The sequence below is a fragment of the Hibiscus syriacus genome, unplaced genomic scaffold (assembly GCF_006381635.1).
Source record: "Hibiscus syriacus cultivar Baekdansim isolate YM2019G1 unplaced genomic scaffold, ASM638163v2 tig00111842_pilon, whole genome shotgun sequence".
NCBI lineage: Eukaryota > Viridiplantae > Streptophyta > Magnoliopsida > Malvales > Malvaceae > Hibiscus > Hibiscus syriacus.
Window position 1 is genome coordinate 293449 of NW_024063197.1, and position 21088 is coordinate 314536.

Sequence of the window (21088 nt, forward strand, 5' to 3'; positions counted from 1 at the left end):
TTGCTCAATCTGGTTGCAAACTCCTTTCGGAATGGCGACAGTTTGCATGAAATAAGTAGGAATGTCCAACAAGATGGATCTAGCAAGAGTAACATGACCAGCTAGGGAGAGTTTTGTTGCATTGTCGATAATGAATTGGAAAGTGTTCCTGGTAACTCTGTTATGAAAGAGTGACATGCCCAAGTATTTGCCTAGGTCTTCAGAAAGTTGGAAACTGAGGTCTTGAAAAAAATGGGTCGGCCTCCATATCCTCAGTATTAGCCGAGAAGAAACCTTCGTCTTATTGGAGTTGACTCTATGTCCCGAAAACCTACTAAACTAATCCAAGATAAGCCTTTAGCAAGTTAATTGGGTCCGAGTCCGCCCTGCAAAATAAAATTAAGTCAACAACAAAGAAAAAGTGAGTCAGAGGGGGATCCATGAGAGAGTCGAATCGGTTCCCAAAGTTCAATATTCGTGGCATATTGCACACTATGACCAAGTCTCTCCATGAAAAGTATAAAGAGATACGAGGAGAGGGGACATCCTCGTCTGATTCCTCTCGTCGATTGGAATTCCTCTCGTCGATTGGAATTCCTCCATAAGAGATCCGTTCCAAAGGGTCTTCATGGATGAAGAAGAGACCGCATCCATGATAATTCAACGAATATTATTGTGGAATCCCATATCCTCTAAAGAGCCAAAATGGAAGTCCCACCCCACACGATCGTATGCTTTCTCCAAGTCCACTTTAACAGTCATCCATTTGGTTTTACCCTTCTTCCGTTTTGATCGAATTGATCGTATGTATCGACCAGCAATGAAACTCGCCTGATTCGAAGCTATACATTTTGGAAAGATAGCTTTAAATCTGTTAGCAATAATTTTCATGACAAGTTTATATATTACATAAAACAGGCTAATTGGCCGAAAATCGGTAAAAGAAACAAGAGTGACAACTTTAGAGATGAGCACTAGTAAAGTCTTGCTAAGGTCAAAATCGATACACTTACCATTGAAAATACCTTTAACCCAAGAGAAATTTGAAAATATAACCGTCTCTCATTGGCTCTGGAAGAAAATCTAGGCGGTCACATATCGCATTCAAAGACTCTTTTCATATTTAAAACATTGTTAAAATCCATATTAATGATTCATACGATAAACATATATATGTACATATATTAGAAAACCGTATGAAACATTTACGAAACAAAATACTGATAATACAAATATATCAAGATGGTAGCAAAACACATGTCACCAAAATATAACAGAAAGATATATAGAAATATATTGATGTCAAGTCTGCTAGCCTAGTCTGCTATTATCTGAAAAGGTTAAAATTTACAGAATGAGCTAAAAAACTCAGTGTGCTCCTTACGGTGTATAAAAACATACAGATAAAATATTTTAGTAAAATCGGTTTATCAAACTTGTTTTAAAAACATGAACACTACCCCTGTCTGATCACCAGAATGTGTAGGTTCCCCAGAACCATACACCCACCTGTACACCCAGTAAGGGCTTACCCTGTGCACAAAGCAGATGAGCCTGTAATAAGGTCTTATCCTATGCACAAACCAGAGGATCCTGCAGTAAGGATTTACCCTGAGCACAAAGTTGAGGAGTCTATGGTGAGGACTTACCCTAAGCACAAAGTTAAGGAGCCTGCATTAAGCAATAAGGTCTTACAAGTCATAGACTAGGCCTGAGATACTTCCTCTAATAAAACCCCTAATGACAGAAATAACATGTATGTATTTGAATGAAAACGGTAGTTTAATCCATTAAAACATGAAAATATTCCATTTTAAAAAAATCATATACGAAAATACTGTAATCCATAGATCATATCAGAAGTATACAGTAAATCAAATATCAGATAAACTGTGTTTAGAAAATAAGGTATTGTATCGTAAAAATATTCAGTATTATCAGAAATCTCAAACAATTCATACAGATAGTTGAAAACAGTAATGTAACACCAACAGAAAAGACACTTGTATTGATCTGAGTAGTCTAATAAGGAAGCCTACTACTGAGTTTTTTGATCATGATCAGTGACAACGCTAGATCCTATGAATCGAAAAGTCCATATCAGAATCCTAATACTAATGATATTAACCTTTATTTAAATAATTTACGGAAACCTACGGGTAACTCTCGTAAAACGTGGATCGAGCGGGTCTGACGGACGTAAAACACCGAACCTAACTGACCCTCGATCAGTGAAAAACGAGTACCTTCATAAAAATATCTTATTAGATCAATTACATAACCAAATCTCAAATAAATAACCAAAAATGCTAAAAATACTAAGCATTTCTGGATTAACGGGCTCGATTCGGGGCTTTCGGGTTAGAATTTGGTAAAATGGATTTCGGAATCGGACTCAAGACGTAGAAAAACATAAAATATGACTTTTCAAAAAGTTTGAATTTTTGGTCAAAGTCAACGATCAATGTTGTATCGGATCGGGTCAGCTCAGGCAGGCGGGTCGGACACGTGTCGGGTCAGGGAAGTGGGTCGGGTCGACCCATTTCCAAGCAGTCCACCAAGCGGTAGACTTTCCCCGGGCGGCGCCCAAAATTTTCCAAGGTCTCAGTTTCTCTCCAAATATGCAGAAGAGGGTAACTAAAACATTTTCTGGTGGATGGAGAATGCATTTGCTCTAGCCCGCGCGCTATTTATAGAACCTGACTTGTTGCTTTTTGATGAACCTACAGTAAATTATTTGTCTTACATTGCTTTGTGCCATGCATTATTTTCTGGAAAACTTGTGGGATTTAATTTTTATATTATTTTCAGAACCATCTTGATCTTCACGTTGTCCTGTGGATGGAATCTTACCTGGTGAAGTGGCCAAAAACATTTATAGTCGTGTCTCATGCTAGAGAGTTCTTGAATACGGTATTTCTCTTATGTTGTTTGCTTTCTAGCACATCCTATTAACAATTATTGACTAAATAATAAATTGATGTTTCTCTTTACATTGTTGCTTTTATTTTCAGGTGGTTACGGACATTATTCACCTGCAAGGACAAAAATTGACAGCCTACAAAGGAGATTATGATACCTTTGAGAGGACAAGGCAGGAATAGATTAAGAACCAACAGAAAGTTGTTGAGGCAAACGAAAAAGCAGGATCCCACATGCAGGTCTTCACCGTTGAACAAAACTTAAAAAATACTACATCGATTCTACATTTTCTCGTGTGATTATGGTCATCTTAATAAAATCAAGTCAATACCATTCTTTTGTTAATTGATATTCTTCTATGGCACATGCTGCCAGTGTCAGTCAGTTAGAGCACACTTCAATGTATAACTTGTTCTTCTTCCATCCCCTTCACCCTATTTTAGTAAATATTATCTCAGACCTAGTGAAAATGGCAAGTCTTCTTTTATTATATTTCATACCAAATAAGGTTTGTGCCAGTTATAATCTGTCCTACTAAGTGGGAAATGGCGTATTCATTCATGGTTTCCAGTAAAATCTTCATATTGTCTGATAAATTTTCCATTATTAAGTTAATACATAACTTTTTTTCTAATAAATTTCTTTTTTTTCCATGAGTTATGGAGTATTACGTTGTTTTTTACATCATTTTTTCATCTGCAGGGAAGACGGCTATCGGATAGAGCAAAATCGCAACTAATAATTTGAGAAAATAAAAATGAAGATAAAAGAGATAAATTTTAAGTGGAAACCCCCTAAATAATATAGGGTAAAAACCACGGGCAACGGTAGAAGAATTTCACTATGATAAAATAGGAATTACAACTTCTCTCGATCTACCAAAGAGAAAATAATGATAATTCTCTCTTGATAAAAAGGGGAAAACAACTCTCAAGAAACTCTCTAAATTCTCTATTATTGGAAGAAAGCTAGAATGATTTGGGATGGTTTTGAAGTTAAATGAGCTAGGGTATTTATAGTTGAAGCTTAAGGACTAATTTGTAAATACCCTAAATTACAATGACTAAAAATGATTATACCATTTTCCAAAAAATTCAACAAATGCTAGCTAATTTTCGATGCCATTAATTGTGCACTTTCGGTGCCATGTACATCATTGTTTCTACCTTGTACTTTCATGTTTCTCACGTCTCTGTCAGGCCACAAGAGGATCGACACCACGTAAATTTATCAGCGTTGATCGCTTTCGTCATGAAATCTGCTATGTTATCTTTGGTATGGATCTTCTGCATATCTATTGTCCCTTCTTCCACCTTTTCACGAATGAAATGGTACCGAACTCGTATGTGCTTTGTCCTTGAATGAAATATTGGATTCCTTGCTAAATGTAAGGCGCTGACTGTAACAAAACAAAGAGACATGCTCTTGATTGTGCCCAAGCTCCTCCAATAGCATCTTCAACCAGATTACTTCTTTACTAGCTTGTGTAGCTGCTACATATTCTGCCTCTGTTGTGGATATAGCCACAACTGACTGTAATTTTGAAACCCAACTTACAGCTCCACCAGCAACTTTGAACACATATCCAGTAGTAGATTTTCTTTTATCCAAATCCCCTGTATAGTCAGAATCGACATACCCATTGATAAGTAAGTTTGATCCTCTATAACATAATGCAACATTTGAGGTTCCTTTGATGTATCTCAGGATCCCCTTTACTGTATTCCAATGTTCTTTTCCTGGATCCTCCATGTACCGACTAACCACTCCCACTGCTTGTGCAATGTCTGGTCTTGTGCATATCATAGCAAACATTAAACTTCCTACTGCTGATGCATACAGTACTCGAGACATCTCCATCATCTCTTCTTCACTGCTAGGATTCATACTGGAAGATAATTTGAAGTTAATAGGAAGAGGGGTAGAAATTGGCTTACAATCTTGCATGTTGAATCTTGACAAGATCTTCTTCATGTAATTATTTTGTGAAAGTCAAATCTTCCTATTACTTCTGTCTCGGTGAATTTGCATCTCTAGAATCTTGTTTACTGATCCCATATCCTTCATTTCAAATTCCCCAATTCTTCAATATGATCTTTGTTGGGTCCTGCAACCAACATGTCATCCACATATAATAACAATATAACAAAATCGTTATCACCAGACCTCTTGAAATAAGCACAAGGGTCTGCATTAAGTATGTTGTATCCAAGGAACATAATGAAGGAATCAAATCTCTTATACCAACACCTCGGCGCCTGTTATAGACCGTAAAGAGATTTGTTCAACCTACAAACCAAGTTCTTCTTTTCTTTTTCTTCAAAACCTTCAAGCTGGAACATGTAAATCTCTTCTTCAAGATTTCCATGAAGAAAAGATGTTTTAACATCTAGTTGCTCTAGATGTAAATTCAATGTAGCACACATTGCCAATACTACTCGAACTATTGTTAGTCGAACCACGGGAGAAAAAAATCATTAAAATCAATACCTTCTTTCTGAGCATATCCTTTGACCACCAGTCTTGTACGATACATCTCCATTTGATTGTCACCATTTCGCTTGATTTTGAAGACCCATTTGTTACCAATTGGCTTCCTTCCTTATGGTAGTGACACAAGATCCCATGTATTATTTTTATGAAGGGCTTCAATTTCTTCTTGCATCGCCATCATCCACAGTGAAGCATCTGAGTTGTTTATTACCTCCTAGTATGTTGATGGCTCACCGTCCTCTGTTAAAAGACAGTAATCAATATTACCTTCTATAACATAATCTGAGTATCAATTGGGACGTCTTCTCACATGATCTGATTGACGAGTTGTTGGAGCTTCAGAACTCTCTGGTTCTTGTTCATCGTGTGCTGGTTCTACTTCAGAAGAATCTCCTTATTCAACCTCTTTTTCCACATGTATCTGTGTAGTCTCTGACTTTTCAGCGCTATCATCGTCTTCTTTTCTTTGTAGTTTATTCTCTAAAAATATAACATCCCTGCTGATGATCACTTTGCGGGCAGTGGGATCCCACAAGCGATTACCCTTTACACCATCAGCATACCCCAAGAATTTACATTTTTTGGATTTTGGATCCAACTTTGAGATTTCTTGGGAGTTGTACATCACGTACACAATACTTCCAAGTACATGGAGGCTTGAATAATCAGCTGGTTTACCAGTCCATATCTCCATTAGTGTCTTCATCTTTATTACAATTGATGGAGCTCGATTCACCAAATAACAGGCGGTATTGACTGCTTCTGCCTAGAATAATTTTCTAGGCCTGCATCCCTCAACATTGCTCTTGTTCTTTCTAACAAGGTTATGTTTATCCGCTCTGCTCCATTTTGTTGAGGAGTGTTCGCCATTGTGAACTGTCTTTTGATGCCTTCTTTCCTGCAAAAGTCATCAAATTCTTCACTTGTATATTCTCCTCCATTATCTATTTGAAACACTTGATCTTATTTCCATAATCAAGTTCCACCCGCGCTTTGAAGTTTTTGAAAGTGGAAAACACATCTGACTTCTTCTTAATAGGGTACACTCAACATCTCCTGGAGTAGTCATCAATAAATGAGACAAAATATTTTGCTCCGCCTAGGGATGTAACTGGTGCTTGCCATACGTTAGAGTGAACCAATTCTAGAACACTTTTGCCATACGTTAAATGAGCTAGGGTATTTATAGTTGAAGCTTAAGGACTAATTTGTAAATACCCTAAATTACAATGACTAAAAATGATTATACCATTTTCCAAAAAATTCAACAAATGCTAGCTAATTTTCGATGCCATTAATTGTGCACTTTCGGTGCCATGTACATCATTGTTTCGACCTTGTACTTTCATGTTTCTTACGTCTCTGTCAGGCCACAAGAGGATCGACACCACGTAAATTTATCAGCGTTGATCGCTTTCGTCATGAAATCTGCTATGTTATCTTTGGTATGGATCTTCTGCATATCTATCGTCCCTTCTTCCACCTTTTCACGAATGAAATGGTACCGAACTCGTATGTGCTTTGTCCTTGAATGAAATACTGGATTCCTTGCTAAATGTAAGGCGCTTTGACTGTAACAAAACAAAGAGACATGCTCTTGATTGTGCCCAAGCTCCTCCAATAGCATCTTCAACCAGATTACTTCTTTACTAGCTTGTGTAGCTGCTACATATTCTGCCTCTGTTGTGGATATAGCCACAACTGACTGTAATTTTGAAACCCAACTTACAGCTCCACCAGCAACTTTGAACACATATCCAGTAGTAGATTTTCTTTTATCCAAATCCCCTGTATAGTCAGAATCGACATACCCATTGATAAGTAAGTTTGATCCTCCATAACATAATGCAACATTTGAGGTTCCTTTGATGTATCTCAGGATCCCCTTTAATGTATTCCAATGTTCTTTTCCTGGATCCTCCATGTACCGACTAACCACTCCCACTGCTTGTGCAATGTCTGGTCTTGTGCATATCATAGCAAACATTAAACTTCCTACTGCTGATGCATACAGTACTCGAGACATCTCCATCATCTCTTCTTCACTGCTAGGATTCATACTGGAAGATAATTTGAAGTTAATAGGAAGAGGGGTAGAAATTGGCTTACAATCTTGCATGTTGAATCTTGACAAGATCTTCTTCATGTAATTATTTTGTGAAAGTCAAATCTTCCTATTACTTCTGTCTCGGTGAATTTGCATCTCTAGAATCTTGTTTACTAATCCAATATCCTTCATTTCAAATTCCCCAATTCTTCAATATGATCTTTGTTGGGTCCTGCAACCAACATGTCGTCCACATATAATAATAATATAACAAAATCGTTATCACCAGACCTCTTGAAATAAGCACAAGGGTCTGCATTAAGTATGTTGTATCCAAGGCACATAATGAAGGAATCAAATCTCTTATACCAACACCTCGGCGCCTGTTATAGACCGTAAAGAGATTTGTTCAACCTACAAACCAAGTTCTTCTTTTCTTTTTCTTCAAAACCTTCAAGCTGGAACATGTAAATCTCTTCTTCAAGATTTCCATGAAGAAAATATGTTTTAACATCTAGTTGCTCTAGATGTAAAATCAATGTAGCACACATTGCCAATACTACTCGAACTGTTGTTAGTCGAACCACGGGAGAAAAAAATCATTAAAATCAATACCTTCTTTCTGAGCATATCCTTTGACCACCAGTCTTGTACGATACATCTCCATTTGATTGTCACCATTTCGCTTGATTTTGAAGACCCATTTGTTACCAATTGGCTTCCTTCCTTATGGTAGTGACACAAGGTCTCATGTATTATTTTTATGAAGGGCTTCAATTTCTTCTTGCATCGCCATCATCCACAGTGAAGCATCTGAGTTGTTTATTACCTCCTAGTATGTTGATGGCTCACCGTCCTCTGTTAAAAGACAGTAATCAATATTACCTTCTATAACATAATCTGAGTACCAATTGGGACGTCTTCTCACACGATCTGATTGACGAGTTGTTGGAGCTTCAGAACTCTCTGGTTCTTGTTCATCGTGTGCTGGTTCTACTTCAGAAGAATCTCCTTATTCAACCTCTTTTTCCACATGTATCTGTGTAGTCTCTGACTTTTCAGCGCTATCATCGTCTTCTTTTCTTTGTAGTTTATCCTCTAAAAATATAACATCCCTGCTGATGATCACTTTGCGGGCAGTGGGATCCCACAAGCGATTACCCTTTACACCATCAGCATACCCTAAAAATTTGCATTTTTTGGATTTTGGATCCAACTTTGAGATTTCTTGGGAGTTGTACATCACGTACACAATAATTCCAAGTACATGGAGGCTTGAATAATCAGCTGGTTTACCAATCCATATCTCCATTGGTGTCTTCATCTTTATTACAATTGATGGAGCTCGATTCACCAAATAACAGGTGGTATTGACTGCTTCTGCCTAGAATAATTTTCTAGGCCTGCATCCCTCAACATTGCTCTTGTTCTTTCTAACAAGGTTATGTTTATCAGCTCTGCTCCATTTTGTTGAGGAGTGTTCGCCATTGTGAACTGTCTTTTGATGCCTTCTTTCCTGCAAAAGTCATCAAATTCTTCACTTGTATATTCTCCTCCATTATCTGTTTGAAACACTTGATCTTATTTCCAGAATCAAGTTCCACCCGCGCTTTGAAGTTTTTGAAAGTGGAAAACACATCTGACTTCTTCTTAATAGGGTACACTCAACATCTCCTGGAGTAGTCATCAATAAATGAGACAAAATATTTTGCTCCGCCTAGGGATGTAACTGGTGCTTGCCATACGTTAGAGTGAACCAATTCTAGAACACTTTTGCCTCTAGAATTTGATGTGTTGAATTTCAATCGGTGCTGCTTACTTGTTATGCAATGCTCACACAAAGTAAGTGATACCTTTGTTAAGTCTGGAAGTAGCTTTTTCTCCACAAGGACTTCCATTCCTTGTTCTGACATGTGTCCAAGTTTCTGATGTCATAGCATTACAGAATCTGAACTACATGAGGCAACAGAGGCTTCTGCTTCTAGCAAAGTTTCTTCTTTCAGCATGTATAACTTTGTTGCTATCTTTTCACCTTTCAACATCACAAGCGCTCCACAGAACACCTTCATGATTCCATTTCGTGTTTCAATCTTACTTGCATTATTATCCAACAATCCGTAGGATAATAAACTTTTCTTCAGGCCTTTTACGTGTCGCACATCTCGAACAACTTTAATTGTTCCATCATACATCTTCAATTTGATGGTTCCCACGCCAGTGATCTCTAAGGCATGATCATTGCAACTATACACAGATCCTCCTGATACAGGTTTATAATGATGGAACCATTCTCTTCTTGAGGTCATGTGATATATTGCTCCCGAATCAATGAGTCATATATCTGCAAATCTTTTTCTGCCTTCCACAGTGGTTGACGCTTCACAACATAGAGCATCTCCATCATCTGAAGTGTTTGTGGCATTGCCTTGTGGATTGGAGTTTTTATTTAGACTCCAACAATCCTTCTTCAAGTGACCCTTCTTTCCACAGTTGTAGCATTTTAAATTCTTCTTGCTTCTTGACTTTGATCTACCATGTTTGTGACTGTTGCTTTGGCCACGTTTCGTTGATCCCCCTCTCATCATTGTCAACGTTTCTGCTTGTTGCAGATTTACTTGTCTGTCTTCCTTGTTCTTGCGCCGATTTTCTTCTTGGAGAACAACAGCTGCAACGTCATCAAAGACTAGACTGGTGACATTACTGTTTGTCAAGTTGATGATGAGTTAATCATACGAATCAGGTAGACTTTGAATTAGAAGTTCAACAAGTTCTTGTTCTCCTATTGTACATCTTAAGGATGTAAGCTGAGAAAATAACGAGTTTAGTGTTTAAGTGCTTTGTCACTGAAGTAGATTTTGACATACGGAGAGTGTATAATTTCCTCTTAAGGAAAATTTTATTGTACAACGATGTGGCATCGTACAATTAGGTGAGATGATCCTATATCTCCCTAGCTGTCTTCTTCTCCTCGATTCTTGACAATACTTTATCTGCTAATGCTCGATGAAGGTTTGTCATAGCATTTGCGTCTATTTCGATCCATTTGTTGTCATCTGTGAAATCTACTAGCCTTTCACTGATAGCTGCTAAACAATCGTCTTTCCTCAAGATAGCCTTCATCTTCAATTTTCACAATTAGAAATTTCTCTCATTTAATTTTTCAATATTAAATTTCATTTTCATAGTTTCTATTACGGATATCTCCCACTATTTCACTATCGTGAATAGTTCTCTAGAACCTTCATGGAATGGGTAATACCTTCTTACTTTCTTATGTTGGAGGATCCACCTTTTGGTGGCAACCACAAAGACAATAAGCAGATATTACACACACAAATCTGACTCTGATACCAATTGTTGCGGAAGACGGATATCGGATAGAGCAAAATCGTAACTAATAATTTGAGAAAATAAAAATGAAGATAAAAGAGACACAAATTTTACGTGAAAAAACCCCTAATTAATATAAGGTAAAAACCACGGGGAACTGTAGAAGAATTTCACTATGAGAAAATAGGAATTACAACTTCTCTCGATCTACCAAGGAGAAAACAATAATAATTCTCTCTTGATAAAAAGGAGAAATCGACTATCAAGAAACTCTCTAAATTCTCTAGTATTGGAAGAAAGCTAGAATGATTTGGGATGGTTTTGAAGTTAAATGAGCTAGGGTATTTATAGTTGAAGCTTAAGGACTAATTTGTAAATACCCTAAATTACAATGACTAAAAATGATTTTACCATTTTCCAAAAAATTCAACAAATTCTAGCTAATTTTCAGTGCCATTAATTGTGCACTTTCGATGCCATGTGCACCGTTCTTGACTTTTAACAATAATCTGTCATACTAAGTGGGAAATGGCGTATTCATTCATGGTTGCCAATAAAATCTTCATATTGTCTGATAAATTTTCCATTATTAAGTTAATACATAACTTTTTTCTAATAAATTGCTTTTTTTCCCCATGAGTTATGGAGTATTACATTGTTTTTTACATCTTTTTTTCATCTGCAGGCCTTTATTGATAAATTTAGGTATAATGCAAAGAGAGCATCGCTTGTTCAGTACAGAATCAATGTCATTTTTAAATATAATTTGGGATGATTTTTATGTAGTTGTACTTCTAGTGGTCAAGTTCTTTCTATGTATGTACCCAAGCTGATTGGTTTCTTTCTACAGGCATTGGAGCGGATGGAGCATGTGGATGAAATTGTTAATGACCCTGAGTATATCTCCTTCAGTGTTTTTATCTTATCAATGTTGTGACCCTTGAGTGGGATTTCTGATTCCATTGGGGTTTATTAATTTATGATTGAGTTGGCCATTTTTGTTATGCAGTTACAAGTTTGAGTTCCCAACCCCAGATGACAGACCAGGGCCTCCTATCATAAGTTTCAGGTTTGTTTTCTGAATTTCATTAGAAGAATTTTGAATAATGATCTGTCCTGAAAACCTTTATAAGTGCCAAAATGACAATTGGGTGCTTCTTTACATTTAACTTGTCTTATTTTGTGGCTAAGTTTCTGACATGTGGCTATATTTATTTTAACTTTTATCAAGTTGGCTTTTTGAAGTGTTATAGATTTGGTTCTTATTGGTCTGTACTGATATTATTAGCTATGCTTGCAGTGATGCATCATTTGGATACCCCGGGGGACCAATTTTGTTTAAGAATCTCAATTTTGGTATTGATCTACACAGCCACATAGCAAGTAAGGATAATAGCTTCTTGAGTTTTTTTCCCACTGTAGAGTCCCATCCATGTTTCTTGCTCTCTTTTTTCCTACTTCTTACATTGCACACTTACCTCAATTGGGGGCGAAAATGGTTTCATGCAAGTGTTTGCATTTAAAATAAACTAGATGATGTCATTCCAATTTATGCTGTCTCTTAATGCCCATATTAAGCAATCGTGGATATTCAAGGAATTAGTGCCTTTATACTGTCCCATTTATATGGTTCAATTTTTTCCTTCTATTTTCATCATATCTATGCCTGTGTATAATTTGTACTGGTTGATCCAAATGGGATTGGTAAGTCAGCAATACTTAAACTAATTGCTGGGGAACTACAACCGATCTCTGGGACAGTTTTCCGCTCAGCTAAGGTATCTTAAACCTTCCATTTTCCTATAATTGATTTTGGGTATGTTACATATGTTTTCTACTCCACTCACCACTAAATGTATCAAATCCTAACAATGTTTCTTATTTCCTCTTTCTATATGCTTAAACCTTTTCCTTCTGGATTATGTTACACTTTCCTCTGTGGTATTGCATTCAACTAGTTATGCTTTGGATTTAACTTGATTCTTTCTCCTAATTTATCATCTATTACTTGGATCATTTCCTCTTCTATGATATCTGATACCATACTTCTTAAAATGATGGAAATTGGTAGTGTGCTTTTCTGTAGTCTATAGGCTTTTTCTTATTGTCTTTTCTCTCAATTCTGTGTTTTCAGAACTAACTGCTCCCTATAATTTCTTCTGAGTTTCATCATTACCAATACATTACTAATCTCCCTCTTTATGGGTCTGTATCATAAATTTCTTCTTTGACACTTGATTGAGCCTTGTAATTGACTGTGGATGTTTTTCAGGAAGCAGTAATGATGTCTAATATTTTAGTTTCAATCGTCTAAAATTTAACTTCTTCAATAATATCAGTCTGTAAGAGTCTCAAGTGTAAAATTGTCCTGGAAAAAGAAAAAGAGTACTTGCGCTAATGAAAGATTATACTATTTAAAAGTAGCATTAAAAATTTAAAAGGGGATTAGGAAATTCAAAATCTGATTAAGTAGGCATGTATTGACAATAGTGAAATATACTTCATTATTTGTGCATTTTAAATGGGTCTGACATTATGTGACATAATGATTGATACCAAACTGTTCATGTTAACAAAAACCTCCAGTGGTTTTTATACATGTTGGGCTCAAGGAGACAGACATTACTATATCAACAGGTTTGCATTGCTGTGTTCAGTCAGCACCATGTTGATGGACTAGACCTGTCTTCAAATCCCTGTTATATATGATGTGCTTCTATCCAGTAAGTTGTGTTTTTCTGAGTCATTATATGTGATGTGAGAACAATATGAAGTGCTTTAAAGGCCTTCACCGCAATCGTTATTTATTTAATTATTTTTTCTTTCCCTTACTCGTGGTGCTTTGAGTAATTTAATGTGTTTAAATCCCTTGTTTGACGTTTTGGTCTTCCAGGGAATGCCTGAGCAGAAACTTCGTGGACACGTGGGTTTTTTTGGTGTTGCAGGAAATCTTGCACTGCAGCCAATGTATACTTTGTCTGGTATGTTTGCTTTCTTATGTTTGGATATGATTTTGATAATTTGAAAGCTTTTTTTATTAATTTGCATTTAAGATGAGACTGAACTTTGGATATCAAAACTCCGAAGGATTTTTCACTGGCTAATTTAAGTCATTCAGTGAAAAGGAACAGAATGTTGTTTCTTGATGTTATTAAAGAGTTGGTTTCTGAATGATTGTTTCGAGGCTATGAACGAGTGCATCCTGGTCATTGGGACTAAGAGTCCAGTTCTTTTCTAATGCATCAAATGGATGTTGTCTAGGATTTAAAGTTATGTTATAATTTATATGCATATGTGTGAATGTATCAACAGACATGTTACTTATTGCTTTGATTGCTGATTCTAGGTGATCAAAAAAGCAGAGTTGCTTTTGCAAAGATAACTTTCAAGAAACCACACATAATATTGCTTGATGAGCCATCCAATCATCTTGTAAGTCTTTTAACCTTATTTCTTGATGCTAAGACATGGTTAAGTTGTCAATTATTCTAGGATTTGCTTGAAAAAATATTTTTGGTCCGAGATCCTTCCAGTGTCTGGTATCCACACAAGGGCTTGACTAAGTCTGGAGTTGAGCTGGGTTTGATCCTGTTTTGGAGAACAAGCTTTACCAATGTTTTCTAAATCGCACAGCTTGAACTTGAGACCTTACTGAAGGGGCCACGAGCTCCTTGCTAACTTGAACCACCAAGCCAACAGTTGTTGGTTGATTGGAGAAGTTTTATAACAGCTGACAGTGCAATGACCGCTGACTTTGACCTTCGATTTTGACATTGAAATTAGGATTTGGATGCTGTGGAGGCACTAATTCAAGGCCTTGTGTTGTTCCAAGGAGGGATTCTGATGGTAGACTCAAGTCTTGTTCACTTTTTCAGTTTAGTTAGCAAATAACATGATATTGGTGAGTTTTGGAAGTCTGGGATTGAATAGTGAGTGTGTTGTTTCGTGCAGGTTAGTCATGATGAACATCTTATATTGGGAAGTGTAAACGAACCGTGGGCGGTGTCTCAGGGAAGGGTAAACCCTTTTCACGGAACTTTCCAGGGCTACAAGAAGCTCCTCCAGTCCTCTTCCTAGGAGCATTATCTTATTGGAGCATTATCTTATTGGAGCATTCCCTGTGTCTGGTATCAACATGTTTTTCTGCAGCACATTCCTTTCAATTTGAAGTAAAAAAATATATATAAAACGATATTATTTTTGAATGTTTTGTTTAAAATTGTAATAATCGCGATTGATTGTAGATTGACATTTAATTATGACATATTTAATCGTATAATACTAATGCAATTGGTTGCTGATTCAGTTGTTTTAAGGTGCATGATTGTTAATTGTTTCATGAATAATCATATTGTATTGGAAACAAGTGTTGGTAATGCTCAATCCCACATAGTATTGGAATACTATCTTTTTAGAGAAAAGTCTTAGGAAACAAATACAATACAACCAGTCGTTGCGATTTTGGTAACGTAGATAGATTTTTTCCTCATTGTGATGACATGAACAAAATGATGTTTTAGATACTCAAATTTAGGGTGTATCAATTCCACTACTAAACGGTTACTTTGAGCAAAGTACTTGTCTTAGAATTGGTGGTAATGGATGTAACTCCGACACAAATCATAAGCAAAGCTAGCAAATCAAACCAAAAAATTTGTACATCATATTCTTGTCAGCCTCCAAAGCAAATCGAAGCAAAGCATGATCTTGTCAACCTCCAACAACTTGGAGCTTTGCTTTTTGAGCAGCTTTCATAAACATAAGTGCACCGATTTGAGACAGAACATTTAGGGGTGTGTTAGGAGGGAATTAAGGTTATAATCATACCTTTCAAAAAATTTAATTTTTTTTTTATTTTACATAATCTTTTTTATATTTTTCATTAATTATTTTATTTCATACTCTTTGAAGTTGTATAATTTCACATATCCTAATTTTTTAATATAACTTCTTAAGTTTATACCTTATAAAAATTTTTATATATATTTCCAATTAACATTTCTTCTATTTTTTATTTATCCATTATTCTTTTTCTCCAAATTATTTTTTATTATAAATTAAATATTTATACTTTTTTAATGAAAGTTAAATTGCAGATCATAATAATAACGACGGTTAATAACGGAGTGATTATGAAAACTTTTAAACTTCAGTGATGTAAAGAAAACTTTATTTAAACTTTAGTGACTGTTGGTGTAAGTTTTCCATTAAATAATGACTGTTAACACCTTCTAGAACCTTGGGGATTTTACCCTTAACCGACGAGAGATGCAGTGAAAAAGTCATCCTCTTCAAATCTCGTTAATCCAATTGATTCCAGACTAAGAACTAAAATGGCCCCAGCTTGATCTCTCGCGAGAATCTGGGAGAGGTCGCTGGCTGGGTCAGCGCCACCGTGCTCTCCGCCTTCTTCTCCTCCCTCGAGCGTTTCTCTTGTATCAACCTCTCCACCGACGATCCTGATGATGACGAAAATCCCGACGAGGCCAAGGACCGCCCTCTCCCCTACTCTTAAATATCCTTTCCCACTCCCCACAAATATTGGTGTACTTGCCATGGCATATATTCTCGGTTTCTGACGATTTAGGGTTCTGTTTACAGGAAAAAGAAAAACGAAAGAAAACTTTATATGTTCTAAGTTTGTTGCTACATGTGATTGAAAAATTGAATTGTTATGCAATAAAGGTTGGTTTATGTCATTTTTTTTCTCTTTTGGATATTCAATGATATGGCTTGGTTGATGCTTCGCTTGCTCAAATGTCTGGAGTCAAAACCCTCGATCGAAAAATATGGAGCTTAATTTTACTCTTGCATTTGATTCCTAGGTTTGGTTATGACAGTGTCTTTCTGTTATCAGTTGAAGAATTTACTCATGTGGTTTCTTTTATATGATGTTTTGGATTATTCAATTCAGTATATATATATATATATATTAACTTATGCTACGAGTTCTTCGGAATCTTTGGAAGGAATATGTGCATTTGTTTTATTAACAACGTAGACACAACTTGAATAACGGCTGCTTGAACATGAGTCCTCTAGAAAAAACAACATTCTCTTTTACCACTAAGACCACTCAATGAATTCAAATATGTGCATTTTTTATAGAGGAGAAAAATTGTCTTTCTTTTTTGCGCTGTTTCATTCGGATATGGTTGTAGAGTGGCCATCCTTTTTTCTTGACAGCTTCTAGGTTCAGCTTGTTGCTCTGCATTTGTTTTAATTTTTGGCCTCGGTGCATAATTTGAGCGGTTGGCTTCAGCTTTTGTTCTTTGGTAGTAAATGATAGAGAACTATTTCGAGCCTCTTAGGGCGTATGGGATTTGGTGTTTCTCAAACATATAGAATCATGTTTTTAACAGCAATTATCTCTCCTTTTCTCTCTATTGGCTTTTCACTAGTGAAAAGGGAAGTGAAAAATGAAGATTGAGCATCTAACTACGCTAAGATTGAGCTATAAGTCCTACCTAACTTCAAATGGAGCACTAGTTCCATGTAAATTAGGTGTCTAATGGCCCTGAAGATTGTATGCCTCTAAGGCTCATTTCAAACTCTGCTATGGTTCACTAGGAAGCTTTATATTTACCTCTTCTGCTTCCGTGTCCTTACACTGTTATGTGGCTGGTTCTTAGCATCTGGAACTATTTAGGAACAATAGAAGATATCACTTTACCGCTATGTCAACCCACTAAGTCGTGTTATCATTATATTTGGAGTTAGGTATTTATTCCTCAGTCATTTTCTTCTCTTTGAATGCAGTTCTGTGCATTTTGAACTTGATACAGAAATCTGTACGTTGCTGTCTTGATGGCTTAGTCTTGCATGCTTAGTCCAACTGTATAATCTCCTAATAGCTTTTTAAGGAAAATATATTTGAGAAGATTAGATAGATGCAGGTAACATTGCTTGGCATAAAGAAGCCTTTAATCTGCTAAGAAAAAGGAGAAAATCGAAGAGAGAGACTTGTATTTCTGTTACCTTCTTTAGCATTTATAGCAAGTGAATCTCTCTATTTAGCTCATGCTATCTGATTCTTATACAAATATTGCATAGTTTTGTTGTAATCTAAATGCTCAAAGTAACATTTGGCACGAATGTTCAACTTTACCGATTATTTCCGTCTCCCTGATCCTTCCAACAAAGCAGCATGAATATGCAACGACGAATTATGTACAACCTTGCTCTCTTTCCCTTCAATCTCTTACTCTCCGGTACCTGAACTTCGACATGCTGTTGTGGAGATGGTTCCATCAACCGTGTCCTGGTTTTGCTAACGCTGCAAGACCTTGTGTCATGTTTATCAGATTATATAATAAGTTTTCTAATTTAGAGATCTCTTGTACAGCAGTTACTCCATTGAAATCAGTAAAGAATTGTCAAATACCTCAAGACTTGACTCTGCTTTAGCTTTGAACAAAGGAGCCGGGTATTTTGGCACTCAAGTATTTGAACATTGGTTCCTCATCCGGACTTGCAGATTATTTGTCCCTTGATCCAACCATGATAGTCCACTTTTCCCAGGATTTACTGCCAAAAAAGACAAATGGGACCATATAGCTTTCTAGATTATCTATGCTCCTTTCCTCAGCTAAGGATAATATCACACTCGTACCACAGCAGCAGAAGTTTGTGTTTCATTGTTTCCGAGGTTTCTCTGGGCTTGTCTTGCAGAAGATACACAATGTATTTACTCTTACAGGAGAGCTACATTTAGGACACTAATTGGGTCTTGTGGGCGCCCATCCCCACACCCCCAAAGTTGATAAGAGGCCAGACCCACCGGAGGAAGGTCGAGCGGAAAGTAAGGCCCCAACACCATATCCTCAACCAACCCCTTTTTAAAATGAAAAAAAAAGAAAAAAGTTGGAAGTAGAAACCCTAATGGATTTTAGGCACTAGCAGCCTAATACTTGTTTTGTTGTTTGATGAGAATATGTGTTTCAATGAGCTCCGATGATGTGTGTGAAATGATGCAACATGCAAGTCGTTCCAATTTCTGAAAGCTTCATGGAAGCATTGTGGAACTTAACTCACTCTGATGGCGCCACTCACCTTCTTTCTCTCTCTCTCCACTATGTTCAACCCTTGATTTGTACCCAACAATACGTTCATGCCTAAACAGATACCTGTAAATTTCGAACAGTGGATCAAAGCAAGCTGAAAAGTTGATGCTGTTGTCTTTCAAACTATGAAATAACAAAAAAAATTGAGTTTTGAGCAACCAAATACCTAAAGACCTATTTGCAGATGTTCAATATTTCGTTCTTGGTCGCTTGGAAAATGCGAGTCAGATCACAACTTAGGCTAAACTGGTCGAGTGAACTCAATACATTGAACACTGCCAGTGATTGTTTTGTATCCAGAACAGAAGGTTTACTTAAAAGAGAATCTTCCTCCATTGCAAGTTGAATAGTAAAAGGTTTTGCTCGACCCATGAAAGCCCACTCTCCATATATTTCATTGGGGAAAGGAAAAGACTAGGGAAGATAATTTAATTTTAATTTAATAGATTTTAATTTGATTGGTCTTGTAAGATCAAATTTTAAAAAGTAGATTCAAATTGGGTTCAATTTTATGAAAGATGGAATTGAATTAGATTTGAGTTTAGATGGAATTTTTAAATTGAATATCTCTATATATTTAAAAATAATTATTATAATATTCTTCTTTTTAATTAGAGGAGTTTTGTAGCAACCTGAAAGTAAGTTCAAAATATTTTGACCTTTAATAGAAAATAACTCTTAGGAGTTTATTTAATTATTTTAAGTCATTGAATGTTGCTCATTGAAAAGGAATTAATTCAGTTAAATTATTTTATGTACTTCTTCAAGTATAGGAAAAGATCATTTTTTACTGTTTGAGATGATTATAAAGAGGTATTTATTTAGAATCCTTATTAATTATTGATAACGTATACACGTTACCGATGTAATTGTTCGAAATCAAAATTTTTAAAAAGAATAATATTTACTTTAACTATTGAATCCACTTAATAAGTTTAGAGAAAAAAAAGATTGTTTCTTGACGAAATATTATTTAAAGCTTTTGAACATAAAAATCCATGAGGTTTCCATTTTTTATAGTGCAATTGTAATTCCTTGATGGAATGTCATGTAAAGCTTTTGAACATGAGGTTTCCAATTTTTATATTGTGATTGTACTTCTTGTATTATTTGGAAACTTCAATTTGTTTTCTTGTGGTACGAAATAGAGTTAATTGCGTCACACATCCTTATATCATTATTCTTATTTTAAATTAGTCCTTAAACTTTTAAATATTTTAATTTTATCCCTATACTATGACTATCATTCTAAATGAATCCTCAAACTTTTGAACATTTCATTTTCATCCTCAAACTATGACCTTCATTCTAAATTGATCTTCAAACTTTTTGAACATTTAATTTTATCTCAAACTATACATATATACTAATCACATCCTTTGTTAATAAAATGTTACACCAAGTTATATTATTATATGTTTGAGAAAAATAAAATTTAAGCTAAATTATGCTTGAAACTAACTACATATTTGGATGACTTTGGGGATGAAATTGAAATATTCAAAATTTTAGGGACCAATTTAGAATGAGGGTCATAGTTTAGGGACAAAATTAAAATTTTCAAAAGTTTAAGGACTGATTAGAATGAAAGTCATAGTTTGAGGATGAACTTGGAATATTCAAAAGTTTAATGACCAATTTAAAGTGAAGATAATAGTTTGGGACATATGATGCAATTAACTCTATCAAATATCCATAACCAATAACATATTTTGTTTGTGCTTTTTATTTTTGGAGTGTTGATTATGATATGTGGTTATTTTTGTTAATGTTTCTACTGTGTTTTATTGAGATGCTTGTACAGTATTATTTTCTCTCTAATTTCAACAAGGATATAAGAAGAAAAATATATTTCTTCATATCTTCCCCTATTTATTTTAGATTTTAGGTGAATGTAGCATATAGAGGCAGTCGCCTCTTGAAAATTTTAAATTGATGTATATTTTAGATTTTTCTATATATTTTTATTAATAATTTGTTTTTATATTTGAAAATTTATAAGTTTCTCCTCAAACATAAAAATTGTACGTTTATCCCTAAATATATGTGTTTTCTTTATTTTATGATGTAAACTTACACGGATATAAATAAGTATAAATAAAATATCTTTTTATAAATAATTTTAAATAAATATAGATAATTTATTTAATATAAGTTTCAAGTACAGCTCGTTTAACTCATTTGGTTGGTGTTCCAGCAGTGTGAAGAGTGGGAGCCAAATCTTTATGAAAGATGATTAGTGATGGATATACGT

At 35.5% G+C, this 21088-nt stretch overlaps 1 long non-coding RNA gene and 1 pseudogene across 1 annotated transcript; one reads left to right on the plus strand and one right to left on the minus strand.

The window, feature by feature from the left end:
- The first annotated feature begins 1553 nt into the window (after positions 1-1553).
- Positions 1554-14913, plus strand: LOC120172131 (annotated as a pseudogene).
- Positions 14914-17696: 2783 nt separating this feature from the next.
- Positions 17697-19215, minus strand: LOC120172116. The gene is made up of 3 exons (XR_005520939.1): positions 19001-19215; positions 18156-18897; positions 17697-18056 (listed from the first exon to the last, which is right to left on the minus strand). It is a non-coding gene; the product is annotated as an uncharacterized LOC120172116 (long non-coding RNA).
- Between the last annotated feature and the right edge of the window lie 1873 nt (positions 19216-21088).